This window comes from Lepisma saccharinum, chromosome 11 (assembly GCF_977018435.1).
Source record: "Lepisma saccharinum chromosome 11, izLepSacc3.1, whole genome shotgun sequence".
Lineage (NCBI taxonomy): Eukaryota > Metazoa > Arthropoda > Insecta > Zygentoma > Lepismatidae > Lepisma > Lepisma saccharinum.
The window spans coordinates 80,258,877-80,281,703 of NC_139239.1; positions in this window are offsets into that span (position 1 = coordinate 80,258,877).

Below are 22,827 nucleotides of genomic sequence, written 5' to 3' on the forward strand. Positions count from 1 at the left end.
CACGATATGTATTGATATTATATTTATCATGTACTAATATTATTTTGTTATTGTTGCTACTACGTCGTTCCCACTCCCTTTGACTAAATTCGAGTGTACTGCCATTTGCTACTGTAGTTCACCAATTGTACCTAAGAGGCTGTGGCAGAAAGCTTGGAGTTCTCGACTTTGGATCGCATTGGACAGCTCTCGCACCTAAGGCAAGGACACTAACCACTTCACTACGTTCAAAGAAAAAAGTCAACTAACACAAACTTTGCAGCATAATCTTTAAGCAAGAGGTATTCGACTTTCACTTGTTCAACCAAACAGACTAACATCTCGAATTATTTGTGGAAGAAAGTAAATAATGTATTAGCATAACCAACACAATAATTTGGGAACATTTGTAATTGAACGTACCTATACTATACAAAAAGATCTGCAAGTTTAGGGAGAGGACACCATGCTTCAATCAATTCTACAGTATTTTCACCGCAAATAAGACGGCATTGTGAGCTGAAGCTTCGAAGCAGGGAATCCAACGTTTCAGTAGTTTGAGTGATGCACTTTGATACTAAGACAGAAAACTAACTTATTTAACTTACTTTAAAGTTCATGTTTAAGTAACAACGGGAGTGTGCCACTGCAGGCAAAGAAATGTAACTCAATGAACAGTGAGCCACTGGACCATGTTGTGTCGTTTCTCCTGTGCGATTTGGCATGAAGTACTCGTGCATCTTGATCAGGCGAGAAGTGGATTTTTGGCGCTCCCTTTTGTAGTTTCCAATTTTAAAAAAAAATCGAAAAATCTCCACGAAATTATCAACTCGGGGCAATCCCCGGCACTTACCGACCTGTTGGGTGAGATGAGTCAAGACAAGGATCAATATCTTCAAGGCTATAGTCAATTGTTATTAGGCAGGAATACAAAATTGTTCGGTACTACTTTACTATACCGGAGACACTTATCAATGATTTATTTCGCAATTTTTTATATTGCTAATGTACTAGTCTGCATTGCGGAACATTTCTTTAGGTGAAATAATGAATTTCTAACGAAAATAGTGTCTATTTCTTACATTAACGAGTACTTACTGTTGTTCCTTATTTCCCACAAACCATCCACGGGTAGCCCCAAAAATTCAAGATAGCCCCACGAACATAGGCGCCGACTCCATGGGGCTTGGGGGGGCTCGAGCCCCCCCAATGTTAACGATGTGGGGGCAGAGCCCAACAAATAATTTTGATTAAGAGGATATAATGTATTATTTTGCTTCTCTTGTAAAGTTTACTCTGAATTGTGCCACATGAACTTAACTTTAAATACACCTTTGAAATGTTCTAGGCCATCAATTTTAGGGGGGCTGAGACTGCTAAACCATCAACTTTGGGGGGCTATGACCGGAGACAGCAAAACACATGACTTATTACTATATACTAAATATATAATTATTATTTACTATTATACATATATTAATCTAGAGACATAATTAATTTAGCCAACGACTTGTTAAAGACTGGTTGGGAATCCCCTAAAATAATGCAAATAATTTAGGAATATTATTGATGTGAATGAGAAGGCTGGCCATACTGGACTGCGACCACTTTGTCCTCGTCGGTGGACGTTGAGAGCCTCCAGTATGCAACACATCTTAAGGAACTATGAAAACCTTCTCTTTCTTGAGAAATTTTCTGAAGAAGATTCTACTGATGCAGCATCAAAATGTGCTGGATACCTGGAGACAATGCTTCACTTCAAGACATTTTTCTTTCTCTCCCTCTACTGCCATGTGATGGGTCCAATAGAAGAGGAATCAAAACTAAAATACTTGACTGACATCTTTCAAGAAAAGCGAATGGGTTTTGAGCAGTTCTGGCAGAAATGCACGGAGGGCAAACCCAGCCACGTTGATGAGCCAGAATTGCCCCGGCAACATCACGTCCCTAAGAGACTTGAAAATCCTCATGCTGCCAAAACTCACAAGTTATACACTCCAAAATAGCATTATAAATCAATATACACTGACGTCTGTGACACAGCAAAATCATGTGTTAAACAAGGAAATGAATCTACAGGACTACAAAAAGTAACAGCCGTAGAGAAAGAATGCATCTCAGATGTGAACAGTTGCACAACAAACTTTCAGCAAACGCGAGAATTCTTTCGCCAAGATTTGGATGCCGAAAGGCTCTCCTTACACATGTCCATGCTTAGTGATATCGCCAAACAGAAGAAAGTGGTTCTAACTACCATGCGTGACATAAGGAAGTTTCTTTTGGAATACAGCACCCTCCAGGAGATTCTGCCTGAAGTTGCCAAATTCATGATGGTCCTCCGCACTGTGCCAGTGACGACAGCCACAGCCGAAAGGTCATTCAGTGCTATTAGCCGACTAAAGACATATTTGAGATCTACAATGAGGCAGAAGATACTAAGCAGCTTAGCAGTACTCCACATACGTCAAACTGTGCTTCATAATTTGGACCTGAGACCGCTCGTTAATGAGTTCATAAAAAAATAACCCAGTGCGTAGAGCAACTTTTGCTTTATTTTTAAATCATGTTCATATGTTTTTGTTGTGTATGTCACTTTATATCTTAGTGTATATGCTATTTTTTTTATTATTGCAAAATTAAATTTAAGAAGTAAAATATTGTAGCAAGAACAAAAAATTAAACTATTTTCCTGCGATTTGTGTTAGCATTTATGTAAATAATTAAATAAAACTGTTAAATATTGTAAATATTCGTTACTTTATGGGCACGTCAACACTAAGGCTATTTTCAACCCGTCACATGTATGTTGCAGACATTAAAACACACCCATGCCCTTGCCGGGACTCGAACCCGAGACCTCTGGATCAAAGCGAGTTGAGTCGACCAACCAACACGTTCGGCTACCGAGGCCAGCATAAAACTGTTACGTTGGCCTCATAATGTGAATACATACTTTTCAATAAAAATGTTAATTGTTATCTAAAAAACAAATGAGCAGACACAAAAGACATAAAGAGACTTTGAAACATTTTCTAAACGTTTTTCATGTTACATTTCATTTGCATGAGGAATATAATAGCTGGTTAAAAATTCCTATACGAAGACGTAATTTTTATTTTTAAAAAACTGAGGGAGTGAGTCATTCATTCATTTATTCCAGTGATCAGAGCCCCCCCCCCCAATAATTTTGACAAGTAGGCGCCCCTGCCCACGAACCATCACGGGGACGAGGTATGCCTACTAGGTTAGGTTAGGCCTGTTAGGTTAGGTTCCATTAGCACTCCTTTCGTTCAATTTAGCATATACGGACAATAAGAGAGCGTATTGTGCTCTCGTTCAGAAAGCAAATGGCGGCAGCAGCAATAGCGCGTCGGAAATAGATTATCGCAGAAAACCACATGCATTCGCATTAAAATGGATCAAAACTACATTCCCGAACATCACCAACGCTACAGAAAATGATTTGCGTAAGTACTTTCTCCTGTAAATTTGAAGAAATCCGTCTCCGGTATAGTAAAATGTTACCAATTGTTCAAAGAAGTGCATAAAAATAATTTCTACTTTGTTTTTGCTTCCTTGAATACTTCTTTAAGCGTGCCTAATAATTTAATACAGGTTTGAACTTATTGAGTGATGAAAACCATCTATATTTTTCTCTCCATCTATTATCTACTTATTATACATTGCTTTTGTAATTTCTACATCTTTTTGTTTATTTGTACTTTCACTAAATTAATATTTATCCTCCAACAATTTATTTATATTTTTTAAATTTGTGCTGCCATCTATATTTCTTTTCCATAACTCCTTTCTTTCCATCTTGTGTTTTTGTTTCCAATATGAAATATCCTTTTTGCAACAGTTCTTTTTAAAACAAATAGTCTCGCTTATATAATCAAAATTAAGGTTTTTGTGCTATTCGAGGAGTACGTACACCGCGGATTGGCGCGCACCCTTCCACACGGTCACCCGGCCCTTAAGCCGCCACTGATCTTGATTATACATCAAAATCAACAGCAATTAAAACAATGGAGATCTTAAGAACTGCTAAAACATATACATACAATACTTGTGTAGTTGATTTCACCGTAAAGATTTTCGCTGTATGCGTTCACTCACTTTCATTCTCAACCAACCATTGTTTCCTCTTCATCCATTACTCTTGATTCTCTACGACTGCTCTGAATATTTCCGTTTTATCACCAAAGAGCAGTGTTCCGAAGTTTGAACAAACGCAGAAATCCAGTATTCTTTTGGTCTTTAGCTTTTTAGCTTCGTGCCTCCACCTCCAGGATTCCTCTACGGCTGAAAACGATTAGAATTTCCTCATGTTGCACCAGCCTCTCTCAGAAGAGCTGACGTGTTTATTCGCAAGGGATTATGGACTCGCACCAACGCCCTTGATTTACGAGTTTACCCGCCAGTTTCTGTGCCAGTTGGGGCGTTTTTCTGCGCCGTTTTTCATTCCGGAGTTTTATTACCTCACCTTTCTGAATACAGGAATATTAGCAGAGAGAGAGGATTTGCCAGTATGAAACAGAATATGAAGAAATATTACTAAATGAAAATTATTGTGCTGCATGTATGTGTTGTAAATTCATTCGCTTATACATCGACGGCGCTATCTACACAATCGGAAATAATCCTTGTTGCATTTATTCTTCGTCCAGGGTAAGAAAGAAGTCAATATAAACCAGGGTGGATAAAAATCAAGATTTTTGTTTTAAAAATAGTTTTTGATGGGGTTTTAATTCAATCGGATTTCTTTATTTAAATCGATTTATTTTATTTAAAAAATCACCGTTAAAATTGCTTCCATGGTTTTCGGCACACCATATATATAGTTATATGTTTTTCATAGAAAGGCTTTTTCTACTAAACGGCCCTGTAAAATATTTGAACAGTTTGATTAAAGAAAAATAAAAAATTATAAGTAAATATACATTTTTCTGTTTCTGATACTATATATCGAACCTACTATGGAAATGTTTATTGAGTGTGTTAATGAAATTATAATAATTTCAGTAACTTTTCTTCCAGTGAAAATTAAATATACTGGATGTACTCTGTAATTGAAACTTAAAATATTTGTATAGCCTTTGTAGCTGAATTTTGGCAATTGTTTTAATATGATAGTTTGCAAAATATCAGCTGCCATGATTATTTACAGTTTAATGATAATGACACTTCTTACGGTATAACACGATTAGTATTTTATACATTTTTCTACAGAAAATGTTTGTTATTTTTGCCTATAAAAATTATTGAATTTTAAATCAAGAGAAATGTGTGTTTACAGTTTGCATATTACATTTCCTTTCGTATGAACTTCACACCATCAGTGCATATATTTTGTTTCCTTTATTTTTCTTTCTTAGAGACTAATAATCACCATTAAATGATTACCAGATTAAAGTACTTTGACCAAAAATTTAAATCGAGATTTAAATCAACCTGATTTAAATCAATTCACCTGGATATAACGTAACGAACCTTAAAGTTCGTGGGATCTTATGAATACCTAAACTGTTAACCAATTAATCAATGGGTGATGTAAGTTACTCATCATTCATCCTCTGATGAGAGCACTCGTCATTGGCATGACGAGTTAACGCTTGGCAATGCGAAAGGTTCAAAATCACACTAAGGAACTAAACTACAGAAAATACAATGGTCACTCGTTGGGTTTTGTGAACCGTTGAACCTGAATCATGGCTGGGTGTTAGGATAATTACCTGTCTATCTGAAGTATTAAGCTGAATAGAATAAGCGAAGTCCTCTGTGAGCTTCTCCAATACGTCGACCAAAGCGTCGTTCCACTTCTGACCTACTGCCTTGCTGACCACCTCTTCTCTCTCAACTCAATCCCAAAAGTCAGTCCCCTCTCAGCTTGTCTCACCTCTATATAACTAGGCAATCGAGCTCTTCCTCTATGCCGAATCGTGTTATTAATTGCCACTATGCAAACCGCTGACTCCATAAACAGAAGGAACTACCTGTTTTCCTGAATGCTCAGGAGGTTTGCATAGCGCAACACTGTACATTATAAACATGCCTCAGAGGCTTGAGACAACTGAGAAAAACAAGTGAATGCCCTGGTCAACGTGAAGCGTTCAGATAGACTTAATAAAGGAAACATATAATCTTAGGGATTGATACGATAATCTAAGCACGTGACTTATAGTTGATGGTGTAATTTTTAGTTCTTCACTCAGTTCGTCCTTATATATTTTGGTGACAACACCTATTGGACGTCCCCAGTGATATATTATAGGAAGAGACAATCGCTTTCAATTATCGAAATTACCATAACAATCACCGGAACCCTGGTAACCGTGTCTCTCACTCTCCTTATCATCAAATTCATGCTGTGTATGTCCTTCATTCGTCACCTCTTTATATGCAGCACATACACGCACTATTCAAAACCCAACTAGCCGTCAACCGTACCGCAATCCCTCGTAATGTCTTAACGAAGAAAGATACTGACTGACCTATTAGAAATCTTACCAGCATTCAACTAATTTATTCTTCCATTCGTGTTATGTTATAAAGTAGGTATTTAACAGAGTGCTGCAGTGAGATAATTTCTATCGAGTGTCAAATAGTTAACACGGACAACGCTAGATAGCGTACGGAATTTAGAGCTTCTTCGCTCGAGCGAATAACTCTCGAGCAGGCAAAGCGAGCAGTACACGCTCGAAACCCAGTAGTACACGTATAACCGTAATTCGTCTGTGGTAGTGGTGCGCGGGCCGCAGTAAGAATGATAAATTAAGAAATACCGATAGTTCACAAGAATTTTCCTTTCGGCATTAAAATATTTTTTCACCCTAACATATTACATGTTTATGCTCCTACAACTGCAAACAGAAAATGTTAATCACTAGAAAAGTAGAAAGTGTATTATGAGATTAGAAGAAAACCTTCATTAGCTGAATAGTCTAAGTCATTGATTACGTTGCCGAAAGGTAGACGCCGGGCAAGAAAACGCGGTGCCAACGTTGTGTTTCACCCCTCCCCGCCCCTACTTACCGGCCACGTTTCAGCCTATTCCTTGAGGGTGAAACTGTGCAGTGGCAAAGATCCATTCCTATTAAGAATTTGCTTCCATCAAGAAACGCAGAGGACTGGTAATGGGCATCTAACATCGTCATTTTTGTAGTAACCGTGTATTTTCATATATAATTATAATATATATTTTCTTAGTGCGTCTGAGTCTTAACAGTTTTTTACATTGCTTTAAATAACATGTATGCATTTTCATATTATATATGTATAAATATAAATCTACGCGGGAATTAATATATTAGAAAAAAGTTTTGGGAGGGTGCTGCAACAGTTCTTTAATTCAAAAACAATTTTTGCAATTATATTTTGTTATTTTCTTTGTGCACAATCTGAAAGGAATGAAGAAAATTTTGTTGTACATACTTTATTCAATGTTGATGTTATTTTGTTTTGTTATTCGTTACTATGGTGACTGTAGAAGTTGGTTAATATACTAATGTGTTAAGTGACATTTGTCAAGTTATTTTATTTAAAATATTGCAACAAACTGGTCCACATTGAGGAAAGTTGCAATAAATTGGTGACCTAGAGGCAGGATTCGAAAATTGTAAGTTGATTAGAATTAAACTGATAATGCTATAATGAAGAAAAGATAAGTGCCTTACGTACTGCGAAGTAGCGTGCGTCTTCAACCGGATCTCATTGATGTTGCTGAAGTAAGCAACGAAGAGGACAATTCTGGTAAGCAAATGGAGGATTTACTCTGTTGTAAGGACAGCCTTTCTGACGCTCGCATGATTGAATGCCGTCATGCAAGAAATGGGAATATTGTAAATTGCAGGGGTCTTACAGTTATTCACTGGGTCTTACAGTAAATCCCAATATTGACCAAATTTTATCTGCTCTTCACTTGAGTTTGGCCCAACTTCAGAATAGGTTGCAAGACAAGTTGCTCCAGAATACCGAAACTCTGGAGAATAGGTGAAAATCAATTTTAATTTTTTCTCCACTCTTCTGTTAATACACATGGTTATTGGAGCATACCAAGCAATCCAGCAAGGTATGCTTCTTTGTTAAGGTTTCATTTGATTTATTCATTTATAATATGATGAAATTATGAAGGAACACTCACAAATAACACACACCCAGGCCAAGATTCGATCGCGAGACCCTTTTCATCCTTGCGCGCTGTGTTAACCACTCTTCCACGGAGGTAGGCTACTTGGTTGAGGTAGAATAAAATATAACGAAGCTTACAAGCATGAATCAACATTTTTTATTTTATCCGAGCGACTGGTGCAACATGGGGAAGACAAACTTTCATATGATAAAGTGATTAGTTGGTTGATTGGGGCATTATTGTATGTAGCACTTTCCACCACATAGAGGTTTTTAATTTCAGTCATAACTTGATAAAATATGTTGTTAAATAATAAATAAAATATTAACATGCATAAGTTTGTGCCTGTGTGTCGCCGTCGCCTTGTAATCCCGAGTTCGGTATCCGGAGGAAGCATACAGTGGTTCGAATTCCACTTCAAACTGTAGGTCCAGTCACGATCAGCCTTTCTGTGCATAAAGTGGACTGAAATCAATCTCAAACAAACAATGTGTCTCTGTTTAATGTGCCAAGCAGTCACCTCCCTCATATTTACTTCTCATTCCAGCTACAACATAGATAATTTACTGCATGTGCTCAAGAAACCCGGTTACATCATTTTCTCTAAATTAACAGGCACACTGTTCAATTTTAATATGCAATGTTGTAAATTTTAGGATAACAACTAATCGTGTAACTAAATTAAAATAATTACAAGTACATGGATTGTTTCATTATAATTGTTGTAGTGTAATGTACGTAAAATCAACATCATGGTTGGCCAGATGTTCTATTCAAAATCTGGAATTGCGAACTACTAAGCTCATGGCTGTATCACCTAACCCTCTACTAATAGTAATAAAAGGAAAAATAACATAACTGTTACGCATCATCATGAGTAGGGAACGGATTTATATGGAAATACATATTTACGTATGAATCTGAAATCAGTTATAGTTTGCATTATCTTTGCGTATCATGGCATGCAGACTCGAAAAATTCAGTTTTTTTATATTTGTACATATTTGTATGTAAGGTTTTGGCTCATATTTTACATATTTTAGTTATTTTTACATATTATTTTCATCTTTTACATTTTATACCCTCCAATTGCGTTAATTACAATTTTTTTGTCATTCAGATAATAATGTTTTCTTCTTATTTTACGCCTCCCAACTGTTTGCTTCTGCTATTGTAAAACACTTGAAATTCCTATTTATTTACAATTGTTGTTAACAATAGAGAATGAGGCCTCAAGCATCAGCTCCTGATTGTTGCAAACGTTATTTTCGCAATGTTGGAAGAGCAGCCCATTGCTACAATGCCGAGACTATATTTTATAAGCTCGTCTAGTGTCTTATATTATTAAAAAGGTAATTTTTTACAATTTTATGTCGATATACAGGGTAATTCAGAATTCCTTTTACACACTTCTAGTGGTTGTAGAGGGGACTTAGTAGATCAAGTTTTGATAAGGAACCCATGACCGGAAACGTACCGTTTTGGTACTACATAGATGACAAAATCACATAATTTCACATCTCCCGCTTTACCTGCATCACTACAAGAGCTGCTCGATGTGGCGACCCTGTAGTTCGTTGCAAACAGTGCACCTCCGAAGGATGTTTGCATACACACGCTCAAAAATACCTGGTGTTTGCTGAATCGTGTCTGCTGCAGCCAGAAATCGTGCAATCAGGGCTTCCTCCAACACTACAGGAGTCTCATAAACAAGACTCTTCATGTTGGCCCCATTCGAAAAAGTCAAGAGGAGTTAGACCCGGCGATCGTGGTGGCCAAGGAGTTGGTCCACTGCGACCTATCCACCTGTCCCCGTATGTTTGATTGAGATTAGATGTCAAATTATGTGATCTTGTCATCTGTGTAGTACCAAAACGGTACGTTTCCGGTCATGGGTTCCTTATCAAAACTTGATCTACTAAGTCCCCTCTACAACCACTAGAAGTGTGTAATAGGAATCCTGAATCGCCCTGTATAAGTCCATATTTTGCTTAAAATAACTAAATACCTATGTATTTACATATTTACCACATTTTACTACATATATATCCGTCACCTGGTTATCAGCAAGCCCTTATAAACCTAGACAGCACGAAAATAAGCGGAGAAAACTTGAATACCATTCTATGCTGCATTTATTTTCTGCAACGTTCGCTTCCCTTCAATTATTCTCTTTACCTCCTGCTGTTTGCCAGTGGATTCAACTTGAGAGTGCCTATTCATCTGTCTGATGTTTGATATCGCGCAGTTAAAGTTATTCTGCGTTGGAAGCTTTCTGAAACGTGTGACAATTGAGAGGAAATTTTAGTCGTAAAATTGGAGATTTGCACAGAATGAAATGCACGACAAACCATTCCCCCGTCAATGGTTCATTGTTCGAGACGGAGGAGAAAATGTTTTCAGAAAATTGTTCGCGTTTCCAGAAACGTCGGTAATTCGAGTTTCACACAATTTTTGTAAATTAAACATTTTCTTTCATATCGTTTCCCTTGAGTGTGAATTAATTGTTATGAAAATTTACATAGAGCTGTTTTTAACAACGCCAATGGTTTTTTTATTAAGTATTCGGACCACTTAGCCCTTGACTTACTTTTCGTCTTCTTACAGAGTAAAACATGTACAGCACTTCTCTGGCTATAGCCCACGTCGACTGTCGGCCGGGATTTGAAAATAGGGTTTGTTCGTATTACACTGGCGTACGGCAGAGGGGGCTGAAGGGGCTACAGCCCTCTCAAATAAAAGAAGTGAAGAACTCCGTTAAAGCCAGAGTGGTAAATTGAAATTAGCTTTAAAATTACTCTCGATTGCCATTTTTGAGAGTGGAAAGTTGTAATCAATGGGTCCCGGGTTCGATACCCAGTAGAGGCACATAGTGGTTCGGATCCCACTTTAAAATGTAAGTTCAGTCCCTATTAGACTTACTGTGCATAAAGTGGACTTAAAGCATCAACTCAACCAACCAACCATTTCCCGTTCCTCCCGAAAAAACAATCTGCGTACGCCCAATTTCAGTATTCCATAATTATTTCGTCGTTTGTTATCACCGTGCGTTGACTAAGGCGGAAGATGGTCACTGGTGGTTTAGGCATACAATATTCTGGTGCATTGATGTAATGTTCCAATCACAATCTGCATTAATTTGAACTTGACTTAAGTATACATTTTTTATAAAGTAATTACAAATAATAATAATAAGTAAATAACAACACACTTTTCATAACCGCAATCTGTGCTCAAATATCTGCACTATTAATTCACACTAATCTGCCTCCATTCGAAACTGTACTTTGGAATTACTCTGAAGAGTAAAGTAACAAATAACAAAAGAATGCAGTAACATTTTCTTGAATTTATTTTAGTTCGAAATTTCGAGGCATGGAGCGGGACATTCGTTCCTGTGGAGGTTTTTATCATATTTTGTAAATTTGACTCTTACGACGAAAACATTACAGTAGTTGTTCAAAATGGCGGCCTCCAGCATTGCAAGAAGTTCCGTCGTATCTGCTCTAGAGTCGTTCTGACGATATAGCAAGGATTATTGCCAACAGGTCCTCCTCACTCAAACGGTTGACGATTGGGTGCCGAGCCGAGGGACATCCCTTCCTGGCAAGGATCCTTGCTGCCTGTGATATCGTCAGAACGACTCTGGGGATGTTAAAGCAGATTCGACAGAGCTTCTCAAGGTAGATAGAGATTAGGTAAAGCCATCCGAAGATTGCCGATCTTGCACGAACGCGTGACGTCACCAGAGAGGGAGTGAGCTCGGCTCAAGCAGACGGCCCCTAGCATTTATATGGGAGATTCAGAGAGCGAAAGTATATTATTACTTTTAGGAGGGGAAAATTATTAATTGTCATCCTCCAATATGGTATTGAGGCATCCTTTTAATGATTAGTAACATAATTGAAAACGCGCTACTTTTAAAAGGGGACAAATTACATGTGAAAAAATGTATTTTGAAAATCCATATTCCTGAAACGTTCTGACCGATGCGCTACAAAGAAAGTTGCGTGTTCTCCTTTAGAATTTTCATTTTACAAATCGTAATATAATTTTAACAAAAACGTGACATGCTAATGAAGAATGAAAGAGTTTTAAAAAATAATTGATTAATTGACTTAGTTTATTTTACTTCGCTTATCTGTCACATATGGCTAATCGCAAAGATGAGGATGCGTGATGATATGATGAAATTGAAGAAAGGAAAGTAGACCCATGCCCGGGCGGGGATTCGAACCTGGGGGCCCTTGGCATCGTAAAGTGTTGTGCTAACCACTTCGCCACGGAGGTCAGCATTACAAGGAAATAAACAGAAAATGACAATCATATGGCATCTACGTTTTAATATGCAAGAAACATTTGCGAGGAGGTTATTGAAGTAACAAATAATTATTACTAGACGTTGTGATGAAAATTATTAATATATCTGAAATATCGAGAGTTGACCTTGCAGTCTCTAAATGTACTTTTAGGGTTACGTAAAACCTTTACTCAAAATTGCTAGTGTAAATTTATAAGCTATTAAAATTTAAAACTTATTCCTGTTCGAAAACAGAAACTGCCAAGTCAAATTAATATTTCGTATCTTCACATATATTTTTCTTTCATGAGGCCAGGACAGTATTTGGAGGAGACTGTGGCTTGGGAAGGCTATAGCCCCGGATCTCGAACTGCAAAGGGGCTTCCAGTGGGAAAACATCGTCCAGAAGAAGGGGCGAAATGATTCTTTTTAAATGGCTCAAGAATACAAAGATATAAGTGGACATTTGACAAGCTTAGTCTAAAACTTACAACTGAAATCGTACATACGCGCGTGTGTGTGTGGGGGGGGGGGTGGCTACGTGAGGTAACACAGTGGAATATGATTCACAATACTAAAATTAAAATAAATATGTGGGAACAATAGAAATCAAAATATGTTGTAGCTAGTGACTGCGCAATAGAAAAGATGGAGGGGTAAATCATATTTTCCCGGGGCAATCATGTTTATTATTCCGTTACATACGACACAAAAATGCATATTTTGGCTAAAAGAGCATTCATTCATTTATTTATTTTTGTCGTTATACTGGGGGCAGATAAGAGAGAGAGAGAGAGAGAGAGAGAGAGAGAGAGAGAGAGAGAGAAATTCTCCTGCCCCCCCCCCCCTTGTAGTGTGGTCACTGTCTATAGCTATGCTGGAGAAGATTGCACCAATTAATACGTTATTAAATAAAACAGATACTTTTAAAACTTTTAATCAAATTATTTGTGAACTATGTTTAAATTTAGAGAGAGCACATACCTATTTAATTTAATTTGGATGAGTTAACTTCTGAAGCCTGCCATTTCCGAGCCTTCTTCCGGTGTAACTGCACTGCCCTTTGAGCCCTAGCTGCTGCGTTCAGGTGGCGGAACGAGCAGAATACTAATTAAAACAAATATGTGACAAATATATATAAAAAAAAAACAACGTGTTGAAGCTATTGACGGCGCCAAAGAAAAGACAGAAGAGAAACGTGGAGAGTGCAGTGATATTTTACGGGAAGTAGTCACGTTTATTACACCCTTACATTTACATACAATATTAAAATGTTCTGCTTTTAGATCTCGCACAATGCCTTTTTCACAAAAATGGGCAATCCCGCATTTTTTATAACAATCTTGTCTTTTCGTTTACTTACGCAATTACCGACTGGAAAGGCTGTGATATTTTAGATTTCTTCCGTTAGTTTTCTGATAATAGTTTTCACAACTTTCCATAGCATTTAGGCATGAATTCAGTTGACAAGAACAAAATAATCTTATTTTAAAACATAGAGCAAAAAGAAATCCAACGCGCTTAAGTTAAAACTCCCTTACATTGGAAGCCTGGAGAGAACAAAACAGCGGTTCCTTCGTAACACGATTTCTTGAAAACCATTTTACACATTTGAATCAACTTTGTGATAAATTGATTAGAAAGGATGAATCTTAACAGTAAAAGTTGTAACTTTTCCCCTGCTACTATATTTTAGAAGATATTCGTTGTCAAATATCTCAATATTTGCATAAGGAACCAGCCTTTTCCGCGCCGAGCTTCTCGATGATGACGTCATGTATCCACGGACAACTGCGCATACGATCTGCGCCGCCGAACGAGCACCCCCTGAGAGCTTCTTGGGACGCTGTCGTGCCTGTATCGACGCTGTAATGATTTCCTCGTAGCGTGCTACGATACACTGTAGTAACGTCGGTATTAAATCTACAAGCCGCATCTTTCATGACTTATTCCACTGACATAGCAAGACCCCAAATATTTTTGGCTCATAACATTTTAATAGTGCGTTTCCGGACCGGGGATTGTTTGTATCATATTGGTACTTGGGTCAGTCTCCATCCACCCTGCCAGTTAGAATCAAGGTCACGGAAACACCCTGTATGTATGTGTGTGTGTGTGTGTGTATATATATATATATATATATATATATATATATATATATGTGTGTGTGTGTGTGTGTGTGTGTGTGTGTGTGTGTGTGTGTGTGTGTGTGTGTGTGTGTGTGTGTGTGTGTGTGTGTGTGATGGTGTGTGTGTGTGTGTGTGTGTGTGTTACAAATGATACAAATGTTGTCAACTGGCACACGGGTTGGGGGAAAATCTAAATAAAAAGCGGAGAAGGCGCGATGTACACCCCCATGATCTGACAAGAATTATGTGGACGGACGAATCCAAATTCGACCACGATGGTATTACGAATTTTCATAATGCGCATTTTTGGTCCCCTAAGGGCCATAACCCCAGAAAATCTAAAGTAAATGCTCACCAGAGAAAATTCTCGCTAAATGGGAATCATCCACAATCATGTGATCGGGCCATTCTATCTGCCACAAAACTTAAACGGCATTACCTACGAAAACTAAGGGAAGAATTGACGACGCTGCTGGAGGATGTGCCTCTCGCCACAAAAAGAGGTATGAATTACCAACATGATGTCTGCCCAGCCCACTATTTCCGGGGTGTGCGACAGTCGCTGGACGACAATTATCCCATCCCATGAATTGGTCGAGGCTGCCCGACTCCCTGGCCAACGAGGAGTCCTGATTTGTCGCCATGCGACTTTCAGTGGATTCCCAAGAAGAGTTGAGAGAGAATTGTGACAGCCGCCCAATACATAAGAGACTGAGTGTGAACGCGAGTGACTGTGTCTGAAGTACGCCGCAGGCTGCGTGCTTGCATACGTAACTGGGGAGGCAATTAGAACAGGTTTTGTAGTTTTCGTAACAGTTAATTCTGACAATCTGGAATCATGAATGGTAAATAACATTATTATTTCACTCATTTTCGTTCCTTTATTTCTCACAACCGACAACTTCTTTTCACTTTACACAGAGGTCTACAACGCGCCTTCTCCGTTTTTATTTAGATTTTCCCCCCAACCCGTGTGCCAGTTGACAACATTTGTATCTTTTTGGAGAGCTTATGAAACGAGGAAGTTTTTTTCCGTAATTTTTACGCTAAGTGTATTACCATTTTTTAGTAATCCTCTTCGATTTAAACGATAATTTCCAAATTTCTTCATGACGTGTGCTCCAATGACTGTTTCTTTCTGTGGGTATGGGAATTTTGGGCATGATTTTTTTTTCCAGTAATCACTCTTTGGTTAGGTGTTAGCAACATGTCGATTAAGTGCCCAGGGTGTAGTATTTTTTTCACAATTAGTAGTTTTTTGGTCGCAAGTCGGAATATGTCACGAAAATCTACAAACTGCAATAACTCGAAACCCATTGATTTCCGACCCCCGGTGCATAGGGTCAAATTTGTTGCAAATGTGCTCTAGTATTACCCCTTTCCAGGAATAGGTCGAATTACCAATCACCCTGTATACACACACACACACACACACACACACCATCACACACACACACACACACACATACATAATCTGTGGCTCAACAGCCCATAAGAGCCATGGCCTATCTCCCGACTGCCAGTCTCCCTCCTTCAATCTTACCTAGAGGTGTGGAGATTTTCAACAAGTAATGGGATGACGTGTGGTCAGCTCGTCGAACCCCCAGCCGTTATAGGAGATATCCGTGACCAGGTTACGCTACTCACTCGCAGCTCCCCAATTTGCTCACGATTGTGGGTGGTTATACACAGGCCGAGAACCCAGAAACTGAACCCAGGCGGACTTCCGAGCCCAAAGCACAGCGCCTTAAAACCGCACGGCCACGGAGGATATACTTGTATATATGGGATGTTCTGTAAAAAGCCAAAAACTATGATTTTTTATTGCTCTTATTTCAGTCACCCGGAATCAATTAAAGAAAATATTTTCAGTATAATTTCGTATTGGGCATGTGTAAAGATTCTAAACAGTGACGATCCAACATGTATCTCATCTGAAATGCTTGCTATTAAAAGAATAAACATAAAAAACTCTCTGCTTCGCATTTCTGCTACTTTCGGCTAATCGCGAAGATCATATGATGAAATTGAAGGGGCACTCACAAACACCCATGTCCAGATCGGCAATCGAACCCGGGACCCCTGTTGTCGTAGCGCACGCTGTGCTTACCACTCCGCCACGGTGGCCAGTGTATGTGTATGTGTGTGACACGCACAAAAAAATGACTTCAATCAAACTTTTGAACACGGCCCGTGCATAAGGGCACTTTTAAATAATCTGTTTATTGGTACCCTAAAACTTGCACCCCCAGGTTACCTGGTACAGTTTCATCTTAAGATTAGATGGTGCGTTAAACAATCACACCAACTTAAACCATCTGATAACCGCATCCGCCTTCTTCCACCAAAATTCATGTCATTACATAAGGTTCTTGTTCCTTTAAACCCCTTGCAGTCATGGACAAGAGATACTTGTACACAACCAACGTCTTTTAGCCGAACAAAAGCGGTAGTTATGGAAACCAGACGCTGTTTCACTCGTCGACGTCTCTTTGTCGAGTGCTCTTACCGTAGAACAAGTGGCAATTATTTCAGTAATGCTCTGGTTTCCATTCCTTTGAATTTAATTCGTGATTTTCACCTTCATCGAGGAAATTTCAAATGCAGGAGGTCTCAAAATGCGCTATCCAATTCTATGAAGGAAAGCCTTAATTTAAAACACATTATTTAATGTGTAATGTCACAAATGTACGTATACTCATTATCAAGGGCGTCCTCAGAATTTTTTTCTCAGGGGACACAGTCACAGAAACTTTTGCTATTATTACTACTACTACAATTATTATTATTATTATTATTGGTAAGGATGTCGAATCAACTCTTCCTAATACAAATATGTATGATACATCGTTGGTAAGGGTATGAATCAAGGATTCCAGAAATGTAAGATTTATGGTGAGGAAACAATTGGAAGAGGAAAAAACATAGTTTTTAGTTTGAGGAACCTCCATTAAAAATGAAACATAATGAACCCAATTTGCATGAAGATGTAAGTTAAATGCTTAATTTGTTATATAATGGTTGTTGTGTTTAGTTATCTTAGCATAAATAATACATTTACAGTGTATTTATGCTAAGAGAGCCAAACCTAACGGACCTAACCTAACAACGTAGGCATTCCTTGAGAAACATCACAACGCAAGGTTGTCCTCACGTTGTGCGATAAGAAAGACAAGTGAAGTCAGGGTCTCCCTTATCGCACAACGATCAGACAACTTTGAACAATAAAATAACCAAAAACCATACATTTGCCAAACAAATTGAAGGAAAATGTCTTAAAGTAACGAAAATAATTTACAGCTATTAAAAAATAGAAACTTCAATGTCCAAAAATAAAATGAAAATCATAAATACGGATGAAAAAAAGGTAAAAAAAAAAAATTAAATCCTAGTGGAAATTAGCGTCTACATCCACGTTAAAAAACAAAGTTCGACCTGGCAATACTGTGTGTTTACAACATGAATGTGGATACAGGAAAGAAGCTATGGTAAATAATGTAAGAAAGTTTGTATTATTTCACAGAACAGGAACATCTAATTGAAAAATGCACACTGCCAAAGCGAAGCTCAAATTAAGTACTACGAGTAAACATATATTTTTTTACGCCGAAATGGTAAAACACAAGGTTCGATTGTGCAGTATAGCCTTATTTTTATTACTATTATTATTATTAATTTTATTATTGATATTATTACTGCTATTACTATTTTTGTTATTGTTATTATTATTAGTATTATTATTATTACATTACTATTAATGCTACTACTAATAATATATTTTTTAAATTACATACATTTGTAATTTCCATATTCTCTATATCTATATACAATTTGCATAACTGTATACTTAACATTAATTCATGTAGGACAAAAAGCTGTTTTTTATAGTTGGATAATTATAACCAGTGTAAAATAGACAGTAAACTTAAATGTGACCCTACTTCAAATAATAATAATAATAATAATAATAGTTGCTGTAACTTACGGCCTGTAAGTCACAGAAAACAATGCTTTTTTGTTATAAAATATGCATACAATTCACCATTCGAATTACAATTGTACATTAACTCATTGCAGAAATCTCAGGGGAGGAGCAAGTGTCCTGTCCTGCTCGTGTCGCCCGTCGCTCAGAATGCGCTATTCTCAAGGGCGTGCATCGTGTCAGAAAGTTGCAGTGTAGCCGAATTAACAGAATTGATTTAAAGTTTTGTAAGATCTTTGATTTGACATTAATTTCCAAAATAATAGAACAATGACTCATCATTGCATCAGATGTGTTTCTCCAGATTGGTTCTCGCTATAAATGCTTGCATCCTAAACATCCTCTAAATCCAACTTTTCAACATTCAGCTCATGTTTAACATGTAAAAAAAATGGTTTCACTGCGGAAAAGACTTTTGTTATGAATCGTAAAATTTCATTTCAAAAATAGTGTGCATTTTATGCATGGTGAATTGGTAAGTAGTATATGGCCAAGTGCATAGCAACTAGCTATTGGGATATAAAATTTGTTTCTCTTTCGTTATCTCTTGTTATGTAGAAGAATATGTACACTGAAAGTTAGTTACATTATTTAATATAGCTACAATTCATTCTTATATGAGTGGTTCAATCATGTCGTGAAGTTTATGGCAAAGCATTAAAAGTAAAGTTCCCCGTGCATATAGCATGAAGGTTAATGGAATATCGGAGTAGGGGCCAAAACATTCTCGATCTCGACTATTTTGGAGATGTGATCAGCACCACGCTCCGGCCGCCTTTAACCCCCAGGGTTGCTCCTATGTTTTGATTTGAGGCTGGGTGAGCCCCAGAGCATTAACAATCCTTATATTTCGCTTGTGCACTCAGTAGTTGAGTGTCTGTAATATGATTGGGAAGGAAGCATGCTTGAATTGCTTATTTCACCAAGCAGTCCACCGTGATAGTAAGTATAACAATGCTAATAATAGGAAAATTATTTCCTTGGCCCGAGCCCCACGGGATATATACTGCTGGACAATGAAAACCGGACACTTTAATATTTGACATCTGAATTGCAATAACAGCTCGCAGGTATATTACAGAATGTTCGGCAGATCATGTAGTACTATATGCACCATTCATAGGCTCGGACTTTGTTTATGCATTCGTACTTAATTCAGTTTCTGCAACATTTAGTTAGCCCTTGTACCAGAGCTTTTATCGACCCATTGCGTTATCACAAAAAATGCAAGTGTCCGGTTTTTTTTGTCCAGCAGTATATAAGTCGGCGTCACTGTTTTTGAGGAACCCTCATCTGCTTTCCTTTTCTCTCTCCTCGGGGCGTTGCTGGCTCGTTGCCAAAAAACCCACTTGTTGCTGCCGAAATTCTGCGACCAGCTTGGGCAACCCCGTCGCCTGAAATGCGTTCACTTGTTGATTTCCAGACGCGGAAGTCGGAGGCAGCCAGATCACAGGAAGCCGACTCACACGCTTCCTGCAGCTAACCAGATTGAGCTTCCGCCGAGAAACCAGCGCTACTTGACAATGTAATCTTGATTCTCGGTCTTGGGTAGTTGGTAGCATGTTTTAAGGCCTTCTTGATTGTGTAGTGGTAATCCTCTTCCAATTCCCAGTGAAGGCACATTGCTTATATTCTGTTCCGCGAGTCTCCGTAGCGAGCGAACGAAAGCAAGTCTCTGCACAAGTAATAACTGGAGAGCGCTCGACCTATGAACAAGTGCAAGGAAGCGGGATTGAGTGGAGGGGAAAAGGGGGCAGCAGTTTGCAAGTACTGCTTTGCTCCGTCCACTCGCTTTCTCCCTTTCTCTACCGTAATGCGAGGCTTTGCTGCAAAGAATTCCAGGATAGACTATAGTGGTTCCGATCATGGGCGTCTCCAGAAACATTTTTAGGGGGCATCAGGTCATTGATAAAACTTGATTAGTAGAAATAATAATAATTATTATTACCACGGTTATAATTGTTATTTTACAATAATAACTATTATAAACTAATTAAAAATAAATAAATTTTAGTTCAAATTTTATTATTATTATTATTATTATTATTATTATTATTATTATTATTATTATTATACAAATGTGGAGTCTTTGCTACGCTATCCAGAAGATGAGTGAATATCCAGAACAACTGATTTTTATTAATTTTTCTTTGCATTCCATAGATAGTGTATTGAAATTCGTAGTTGTATTTTGTTATTAATGTTAACACACCTCGTTCAAGAAAAGGCTCTGAAAGTTATGGAGCAATTTTACTCATAAAGTTTATATTTGTGACCACTTACTATATTAAAAAAATAACGTCATTTTTGTGTTTTACACTTTTTTTTCGATGTAGTGTTGTTTTAACTTTGGTTATTCTGCAAGAATGCTATCTTAATGAATTTTTTTGTTACTGACAATAAAAATAACATTTCTATTTGTTTTTTGTAACTTGAAGTTACCTAGTCGAATTTCCATTAGACCCGTTGGTCGAACTTCCCCTCCCCCTCATCCCGACACACATGGTTCCGATTTCCCTTGAGACGCGATTAGTCTATGTGAGATTAAAGTGGACTTAAACTTTGGAAAACATTTTGATAGCATGTTCTATATTTCGGTTTTTCCTAACCTGTCTCCGTGACGGAGTAATTAGAGCGACGCACTTCGAAGGCAGAGACTCCTGGTGGGAATCCTAGTTAATACATCCATTTTTCATCAGTTCATCATTCGCTCTCATCGACATAATATAGTAGGGGTTTTCTGTACTTACCTCAGTCACCGAAAGCAAATGCTGGGATAGTACCTTCAATGAGTGCTATTACTTTTCCTTGCATTCCATGCCCATTACTTTGTCGTCACCATTATCATAAAATTACAAATAATCAATCTCGATGGTGGAAAAAAAATAATAAACACCAGGAAAGTTTCCACATGCTCTGGATATATCGAACAAAGTTGAAATGATGGGATAAGCCTAAGAGCTCGCGTAGATATTCAGACGTCCATTTTATGTTCACATATGGTAATTTTGACTGGACATAGACCACTGTGTGATGTCCCTCCATGTACGTTTCCTTTGGCATAATACAGAGTGTCCACAAAGTCCTGTCCCTTGAACTTTGACTAGCTGTAAGTTGGTAATGAAATGTCGGAGATGAATACGACTTTAACACAAGAGAGCATGGTCCTTTGGCATGTCTTTGCGGTTGAAAGAAATACACCATGCACCTGAAGAAACGCAGGAGGTGGAGGGATATCGTGCAGGGTGGAGAAAAAGAAATGAACAAAATCATATTTTTGCCCCAAAACTTCTCTCAATTCCTGGTTTACGACAAAGTTCTCTGAACTTTTAGTATCTACGTACACAGAAATGTCAAAAGAGGCTATTTTTTTGTTGCAATGTGTAGGGTGACAGAGAAATGAAATTTTATGAAGTCAGAAGGAAAACCTACTTTTTGCACATTTTCACGACAGTTTGCAACGCTGCGAGGGTCAAATTGCAAATTGCAAATGTAAGGTAAAACCTCTATGCGATTTAAGGCGAGGAGGGACAATTTCCCCTAGGTCTTTCTCGCTGGGGCACTCGTTTGACTGTGAACTGTGGCAGCCACACTCTGCCCCACCATGATGCCACCACTGGCTCCGGCGCATAAAGACCAACCTTTGCCATGAGTGTACATTTTGCACGTGACGTGATATTCATATATAGGCTGAGTCATCCCCCACCCTCTCTTTCCTCCCCACGTATTTTTCTGTTTCTAAGGTGAAGTTTACAATATTATTATCCGGGAATCCTTTATTTTCGATTTCATATGAACATCATTGGATTATTGAGATGGGTGATCCAGCCAAATCTAGGCGGTGAAAACTAAGAATAAATTGCCATCACTTTAAAGCTAACGGTAATAGCATCGCCCCCACCCCTCTGACACCTATAATTTCCGTAGGAGGCACTTTATGCAGCCTTCGTTAATCTAGCTCCTTGAAAGTCATCTTTAGCTCTATTAGGCTAATGGTGAAATGTAGATCTTATATGCACATCAAGTTTGGCAACACTGCCAGGATGACCGTATGAGGCAAGGAGAAATGTTTTAGGTTTATGGGACCATTATTCTATTCGTTCTCATGGGAATAACAAACATCAAATAACGTAGAAAAGTACATGGACGGAAAAGGACACGTTGAACTATGTCATAGTAGAAGGAAAAGTCGAAACTCCCATTTGATTAGCCGTAATTTGAAGTTGAAATTGATTTCCCAAAAGAAATACATGGGATTCTGTAAATACTTATTAATCATATTTTTCAAACATTGCGTCTAGCTTAC